Source organism: Coregonus lavaretus (assembly GCF_964263955.1).
Source record: "Coregonus lavaretus genome assembly, contig: HAP1_SCAFFOLD_56, whole genome shotgun sequence".
Lineage (NCBI taxonomy): Eukaryota > Metazoa > Chordata > Actinopteri > Salmoniformes > Salmonidae > Coregonus > Coregonus lavaretus.
Window position 1 is genome coordinate 525,470 of NW_028164156.1, and position 8,756 is coordinate 534,225.

Genomic DNA, 8,756 nt, shown 5'->3' on the forward strand with positions numbered 1-8,756 from the left:
TGCGATTTTAAGCTTTCCTGTCGAGAGAAATTCTTCCCACAGTCAGAGCAGGAGTAAGGCTTCTCTCCTGTGTGTGTTCTCTGATGAACTTTTAACTCAAATGATGTTTTGAAGCATTTTACACAGTCAGAGCAGGAGTAAGGCTTCTCTCCTGTGTGTGTTCTCTGATGAACTTTTAACTCAAATGATGTTTTGAAGCATTTTACACAGTCAGAGCAGGAGTAAGGCTTCTCTCCTGTATGTATACGTTCATGATTTTTTAAGGTGCCCATGTGTGAGAAACTCGACCCACAGTCAGAGCAGGAGTAAGGCTTCTCTCCTGTGTGTATCCTTTGGTGCGATTTTAAGCTTTCCTGTAGAGAGAAATTCTTCCCACAGTCAGAGCAGGAGTAAGGCTTCTCTACTGTGTGTGTTCTCTGATGAACTTTTAGCTCAGTTGATGTTATGAAGCATTTTACACAGTCAGAGCAGGAGTAAGGCTTCTCTCCTGTATGTATACGTTCATGATTTTTTAAGGTGCCCAGGTGAGAGAAACTTGACCCACAGTCAGAGCAGGAGTAAGGCTTCTCTCCTGTGTGTGTTCTCTGATGAACTTTTAGACCATTTGATGTTGTGAAGCATTTTACACAGTCAGAGCAGGAGTAAGGCTTCTCTCCTGTGTGTATACGTTCATGTTGTTTTAAGGTGCCCGGTTGAGAGAAACTCGCCCCACAGTCAGAGCAGAAGTAAGGCTTCTCTCCTGTGTGTGTTCTCTGATGAACTGTCAGAGCCTTTGATGTTGTGAAATTCTTCCCACAGTCAGTACAGGAATTCAGATTCTCTCCTGTGTGTATTTGTAGGTGTACTTTTAACTTTGATAGAATTGAGAAACTCGCCTCACAATGTGGGCAGTGGTGAGACCTCTTAGCTCTGTGATCTTCCTGCTGTTGCTCTCTGGATGTATTGAATGTCTCAACATGGTCTCCTGTGTGAACAACATCAGAAGAACCAGTCAGTTGGTGTGATATACATGTCAATCAAATGTATTTAATGAAGCCCTTTTTACATCAGAAGTTGTCACAAAGTGCTTTATAGAAACCCAGCCTAAAACCCCAAAGAGAAAGCAATGCAGATGTAGAAGCCATATCATCCTCCACTCACTATCACAAGGGTTAGTGTCATCCTCCACTCACTATCACAAGGGTTAGTGTCATCCTCCACTCACTATCACAAGGGTTAGTAACTACACAGACTCATTTAATAGAACTTTAAAACATTGGCAGTTTGTCTACTTCACTTCTTTAGTCTACTCTCTGATCACTCCAGATAGCCCAGTGAATAAAACACATGCTGCCAATACTGGTGTAAAACCATGCAAGGGTCAGTAGCATGAAATAATATCTACCTTCTCATTGAAACAGTTCATCATGAAACAGTTATACTCCAACTTTTCATGCACAGTGGGAAGTTGGAATGAATAACACAAACTTAGTTAGATAGAACCTGCTCTTACCATGAGAAACAGATTTCCCAATCTTCTCCTCCTCTTCTTCATATTTAATGTTGACATTCAGCTCCAGTGTTTGACTGCAGTCTTCCAGCTTCACTGATACCATCTCTGGATCCTGCAGTGCAAACTGGGCACCACTGTCACAATCAGGACCCAGTGACTGTAGGTTTGGACTCAGTGTGGAAGGAGAGAGGCAGGTTGGGTTTGTCCTCACTATTGATGTTACCGGCCTCAGACTTAATTCTAGTCGTCCTGTAGTAACAATGAGAAACAGTCACAAAAAGTTAGTGTCTTGACAGTTCTGACACTTTCTTTATTCTCTAAAAATATACTCATCTTGTTAAATCATCTAATTCAGTGATTGATTTGGACTGAAATAGGTGCCGGTACTGTTTATACTTAGGTGCAGGAGCTCCACAATACTGTTGAGCTAACATTCTATAAGAGGAACAGGAGCTCAAGCACTAGATATTTGAGGTGCCGGTACTTAACCTATAGCAGATTCTTCCAAATTCACATACAGTACCAGTCAAAGGTTTTAGAACACCTATTTATCTTTATTTGTATTATTTTCTACATTGTAGATTAAATATTCTACAAAGCTGTCATCAAGGCAAAGGGTGGCTACTTTGAGGAAACTAAAATCTAAAATATATTTGATTTGTTTAACACTTTTTTGGTTACTACATGATTCCATATGTGTTATTTCATAGTTTAAATGTCTTCACTATTATTCTACAATGTGGAAAAGAGTAAAATTTAAGAAAAACCCTTGAATGAGTAGGTGTGTCCAAACTTTTGACTGGTACAGTAAATGCATAAATGAAAAAAGCCATTTAGTACAAGGTCACTGTTTGTTTTAGGAAGCACTGTGTACTATTTTCCTGAATAACCTTGTAGTCACTGTATTATTTCAATCAAAAACCAATTGTATTTTCCATTCACACCATAGTAACATTTATCGATAAATACAGAAACAACTGAATGTGACTGAATATTAGTACACGTGGTCCTCTGTAGCTCAATTGGTAGAGCATGGCGCTTGTAACGCCAGGGTAGTGGATTCGATCCCCGGGACCACCCATACGTAAAAATGTATGCGCACATGACTGTAAGTCGCTTTGGATAAAAGCGTCTGCTAAATGGCATATTATATTATTATTAGAAAACTTATAATCATTACATTCAGCTTCAAAACAGTAGTGCAACCCTGAAATTGTCTCTCTGCTGCACTGAAGTCCATTGACGCTGACCGCGTGGGCGGCGCCATTTTTACCAGCTCGTTAATTTTACACAAAACCAAAAATGCAAAACAAACTCTGAAATCAAAAATAAATGGATTATTTATGAAATCACCTTGAGGAAATTATGTACATCCATTCAGAGAAACCCAAAGTATCTAGCTATGTGACTTGTAAAATAGTTACCAGGTGTACTCAGTTTGACATAAAAATAACACACCAAACCTTTACCAAACGTGCTAATACCCTAACGGATTTGTTACCTAGCATGGTATGACATGTTCTTTCGATATTAGAACGTTTAAACGTGCTATTACATACTGATATTACGTATTTTATAAAGTATTAGTTAATGTTTGGAATATTGAGAGCTGCATAAGGATTTGGAGGATGACATACATTCCATGTATTTATTTCTGTCACTGGTGGGTGCCAGAAGGTATGCGGGCCAAGATAGCTGGGGGGCCACTGGTGCTAATCTTAGAAGGAGTACGTGATGGAATATCCTGACTAGGGTGCAACACGATACCATATAGGGTGATCCTATATGTGGCGAGGAGTGACACTCAATAATGGTTGGCAACTGTTGGATGGAATTAGCTCTGAAAATCATTATATCAACTAAGAAGTTTTCTATGTAAGTCATTCAGATGACAATAGGCTACGCTGGTACCGCTTGTCATGTGAATCTGGTACTGTAATATTAAATACTTTGAACCAACTCTCCATCTAAGTGTTGAACTATTCTCTTGCATACTGAATTACTTGATGCCAGAGAAACTCGTCATAACACATACCAGTAGTAATAAATAGAAACTGACACAAAGGTTATCTTCTTGACATTACAGTTCTGGCGCTTTCTTTTACTGAAGAATGGTGCGTGCCTGCCTGGAACTTCCTGTTCCCCCACTACCACAGTGCAGCCACAGATAGAACAATGAGACAGATATTTCACTGGATGTATAATTGTGAAGCATCCAGTTGGCGTTTCCACTCACTACCAAATATGGTAGTGAGAGGAAGCCCACTGGCCGGCAGTGGGAGAAGATGGAAGGAGATGGATTTTGGCCGACATTCTGCAAATGTTCTAATCGATGAAACATCTGATCTTAATACAGTTCTGTTCCCAAAACTAAAATCTGTTATGCACAGAGTGGACTAAGTTTTGTGGACTTACCTGTTGCAAATGTTTTTAAAAAATCATGTTATTTAGAAGGAACGCAAAGGCGAATTGAGTTATTGCACACGAGCGCTTCACAGAGGAGGCGTTCCCTAACAGAAATATGCAGATGTATGCTAGAATACGCCAATAGGATCTCGCTAGCTCGTGCTTGGCTCTGCCCACTATGACTCATCTGTTCCCACTGGAAACGACCAGCTTTGGTCTGTCTTGGTTTAGTTCTAAAAAAATATTTGGTGCGTTCAGGGATCCTTGGGATGGCCCTACCCCATTATATGAGAAGGGTGGTGCTTAATTTGAGATGGATCCTCCGGTACCTCTCAGTTTTGTAGTCTTTCGTTCCGGAACCCATTTGCCAGAATCACATAACCTACCTCTTGTGGCAAGAAAAATAATTTCCACTGTTTGCAATGTAAAAATACTAATAAAAGCAATCAGAGTAATTACATTTAGATTCCTCTGTAATTGTCATGCCCCCTAAAAAAACGTTATGTGAAAACGTGCATGATATTCTAAGAATTGGTTCATGTTGGGCAGTCTTGGGATTATGGTTTGCGCAACATTGTAGCCTAGACCAAGGCATGGCCATTGCTGTGGTGAGAGAGAGAAGCACGCCTGTATCTCTCACAGAAATACAATGACATTCACTTTCTATGATCTCTCTCCCTCTCTGTGCTGTTATAGACATAAGCCGGCAACTCTCTTCTCTCCAGCATTGCACTTCATCATTTATCTCCTAATAGAATAATAGCTGTGGGAAGTGTGCTGGAGGTGCTGCAGCACTCTGCAGTCTGTTCAGAAATAAATTAAATAATTCCCAATACTCCACCAGGAGTAAGCCTAGATTTTCGCCACAGAGTAGCCATAGCTAATTTAAAATGTGTGTGTAGCCAAATCACAAGGCATGCCTAACGTGTGGCAAATCTGTCAGTTAACAGTGTGCTGCCAAAACAGGCCTTTCACAAATATTTCTAATACAATCGCTGGAAAACACAGGTTGTAAAGCAAATGGATCCTGCTGAAAACGGAATACTAATGTCTGTATGTTCCCAAGTTATCAACTTCCAAATAGGCCTATTGAGCGAACAGCATTGTTTAAAAAAGTAAAGCAAGAGAGAGATAAGCTTTTGGCCGGTGAGTGAGCTGCTCATCATTGGGTGAGTCAGTGAAACTGGAAAGCTTTTTTAGGACTATATCTTCCTCCTCATATTATACAATGTGTTTCTCTGCACACTTAGGGGCCTCGGCTATTGATGGATTCAAGACAAGGTCATTTTTATTGATCTCAGATTCTCAGTGTCAAAGTAGCCTGTCATTTGTGAGGTATAGAAAACGTATTGGTGGTTCCAAACTTCTTCCATTTAAGAATGATGGAGGCCTTTTGATCATATCCTTGGACTAAAATGATTGACACTCAGGTGCAAGCCTAACATCATGTGCAAAGGGCCTTTGGGTAACATAGCACATATTCAATGATATCTATTTTTCTCACGTAGGCTGTTCATTTCTGATCTTTGATACTTTTTTTGGTTTATAAACGTATCATGGTATACTACATTAACGCTATACATATGTTACTTGGTAGCTACTAGCAGCAGACCCTGTGTTGTGGATCATCTACAACTATTTTGGACGGTCCGAACTGTAACGTTAACTTTAGTCTCAGGCTTCACTAACTAGCGTTACTGTTTTAGGTGGAGCTATTCTTTGCTACTTTTCAAACAAATACTACGTGATATTTCACATATCATCTTGCTAAAAAGGCCTTTTGTTGTGATATTTCACACAACATCTTGCAAGATAGGCCTTTTGTTTTGATTGTGAGAAGTAATGGCAGAGAGAAGGCAGGAGACACTTTGTTTTGTTTAGCGTCGCTTAGGTTAGACTGCTCTCTTTAATGGATCAGTCATCCACCAGGCTACATCTACGATCAGGGTGAGGTGGGAGAGGAAGCGTTGGGTGTCTCGGTTAGGGAGACATTGGAATGGGGTTCAGTGTTTTACTGTTAGGAAATATCTATGTTTGTTTCAACAGATCTTTACATATTTTCCTCACTACAAAATATTAATGCGGTCTTTGTGGTTACTAAACAGATTTTAGATATGTCTTTATGCTATAGCTTATTCCATGTTTACATCTTTGATTAAATGACTTCAAATGCAAAACTTACATTTACTTTGTGGAATGTCCGTGGAGTTTGTAAACTATCCAAGCTTAAAACAGGTTATTACTAGGCTTAAACAACTTCATTCATCTATTGTGTTCCTACAAGAAACTCACTTGTTGAAGGATGAGCTACTTAAAGTATGCAGGAGATGACAAGGGCAAGTAGTAGCATCCTGTTTCTCCTCTCATTCTCATGGTGTTATGGTTTTAATTCACTAATCTGTTCCGTTTCAAGTGGATACTATTATAACTGATAAAGCTGGTAGATACATTTAGATACAGGGAACTCTTTTGAATGAGCATATTAATCTGGTTAATGTTTATGGTCCTAATGATGATCATCCCAAATTCTTTGAGAATGTATTTCTATTGATAGCCTCCATTCCTGGTAAGGTCCTAATGGCAGGGGACTTTAATTGCACTATTGATCCTCATCTAGATAGCTCCTCTGGTTTAGACACTTCCCACTCGCAGAGTAGAAAGAAATTACAGCATTTCATTATGGACTTAAATCTATGTGAACGTTGGAGGACTCAGAACCCGAGTAAAAGGGAGTATTCATGTTACTCGTCAACATTTAAATAATATTCTCATGTAGACTACTTTTTAGTTTCCTGCTCATTGCTTCCCAATGTAGCAGGAAGTGGATATGATACTTTTGTTTTGAATGACCATTCCCTTGTGTGATTATTCTATAGGGATACAAAACTAGTAAAAGGATCCTCTAGATGGCATTTGCATCCCAGATGGTTACAGGACCCAGACTTCTTACATTACGTTGGAGTGCATATAGATGTTTAATTGACATTGAACACTGACCAAACGTCAGCGAGTACCAGATGGGAGGCTTTCAAAGCACATATTTGGGGGCAAATTATACGTTTTACCAGTTTCAAATAAAATAAAATCAGAAAATGAGAGACGGAGAGCAAAATTAGAGAATTGGAGAGGGAAGCTTTTTTGGATAACTCAGTAGAAGTAAACAAGGAATGATTTGGTCTTAAAGCTCAGTATGAAGAACTTCCCACCTCAAAGGCTGCAAACAGCTTAACTAGGCAGAAACAGTCCTTCTATGATCAAGGTGAAAAACCTGGTAAATTGCTGGCCTGGCACATTAAGAAGTAAAATTCAGCCTTTAATGCAATTCATAATTTACAAGGACAATTATCAATGGATCCTGTAGAAATAAACCAAAATTGGATCTGGAAAAGGAATTGGATGATGTTGAAATATCTGATGCTATTTTCAATATGAAGGGAGGTAAAGCGGAAGGTCCAGATGGGCTCCCAATAGATATTTAAGGACAAACGTCTAGGTCCACTTTTGGATATGTACAGTGCATTAGGAAAGTATTCAGACCCCTTGACATTTTCCACAATTTGTTACGTTACAGCCTTATTCTGAAATTGATTAAATAAAAAAAATCCTCATCAATCTACACACAAAACCTCATAATGACAAAGTGAAAACAGGTTCTTAGACATTTTTGAAAATGTATTAAAAATAAAACAGCAGAAATACCTTGTTTACATAAGTATTCACACCCTTTGCTATGAGACTCGAAATTGAGCTCAGGTGGATCCTGTTTCCATTGATCATCCTTGAGATGTTTCTAAAACTTAATTGGTGTCCAACTGTGGTAAATTCAATTGATTGGAGATGATTTGGAAAGTCACACAACTGTCTATATAGGTGACCAAGAACATGATGGTCACTCTGACAGAGCTCCAGAGTTCCTCTATGGAAATGTGAGAACCTTCCAGAAGGACAACCATCTCTTCAGCACTCCACCAATCAGGCCTTTATGGTAGAGTGGCCAGACGGAAGCCACTACTCAGCAAAAAGCACATGACAGCCCGCTTGGAGTTTGCCAAAAGGCACCTAAAGGATTCGAACCATGAGAAACAAGATTCTCTGGTCTGATGAAACCAAGATTGAACTTCTTGGCCTGAATGCCAAGCATCACGTCTGGAGGAAACCTGGCACCATCCTTATGGTGAAGCATGGTGGTGGAAGCATATTGCTGCAGGGATGTTGTTCAGCGGCAGGGACTGGGAGCCTAGTCAGGATAGAGGGAAAGATGATTGGAGCAAAGTACAGAGAGATCCTTGATGAAAACCTGCTCCAGTGCGTTCAGGACCTCAAGACCGGGGCGAATGTTCACCTTCCAACAGGACAACGACCCTAAGCACACAGCCAAGACAACGCAGGAGTGGCTTCGGGACAAGTCTCTGAATGTCCTTGAGTGGCCCAGCCAGAGCCGGGACTTAAACCCAATCGAACATCTCTGGAGACCTGAAAATAGCTGTGCAGCGACGCGCCCCATCCAACATGACAGAGCTTGAGAGGATTTGCAGAGAAGAATGGGAGAAACTCCCCAAATACAGGTGTGCCAAGGTTATAGCGTCATACACATTAAGACTTTGGCTGTAATCACTGCCAAAGGTGCTTAAACAAAGTACTGAGTAAAGGGTCTGAATAATTATGGGAATGTGATTGTTCAGTTGTTGTTTTTGCAACAACTGATAAAAACACGTTTTTGCTTTGTCATTATGGGGTATTGTGTGTAGATTGATGAGGGAAAAAAAACAATTTAATCAATTTTACAATAAGGCTGTAAAGTAACTAAATGTCGAAAAAGTCAAGGGGTCTGAATACTTTCCGAATGCACTGTATATAG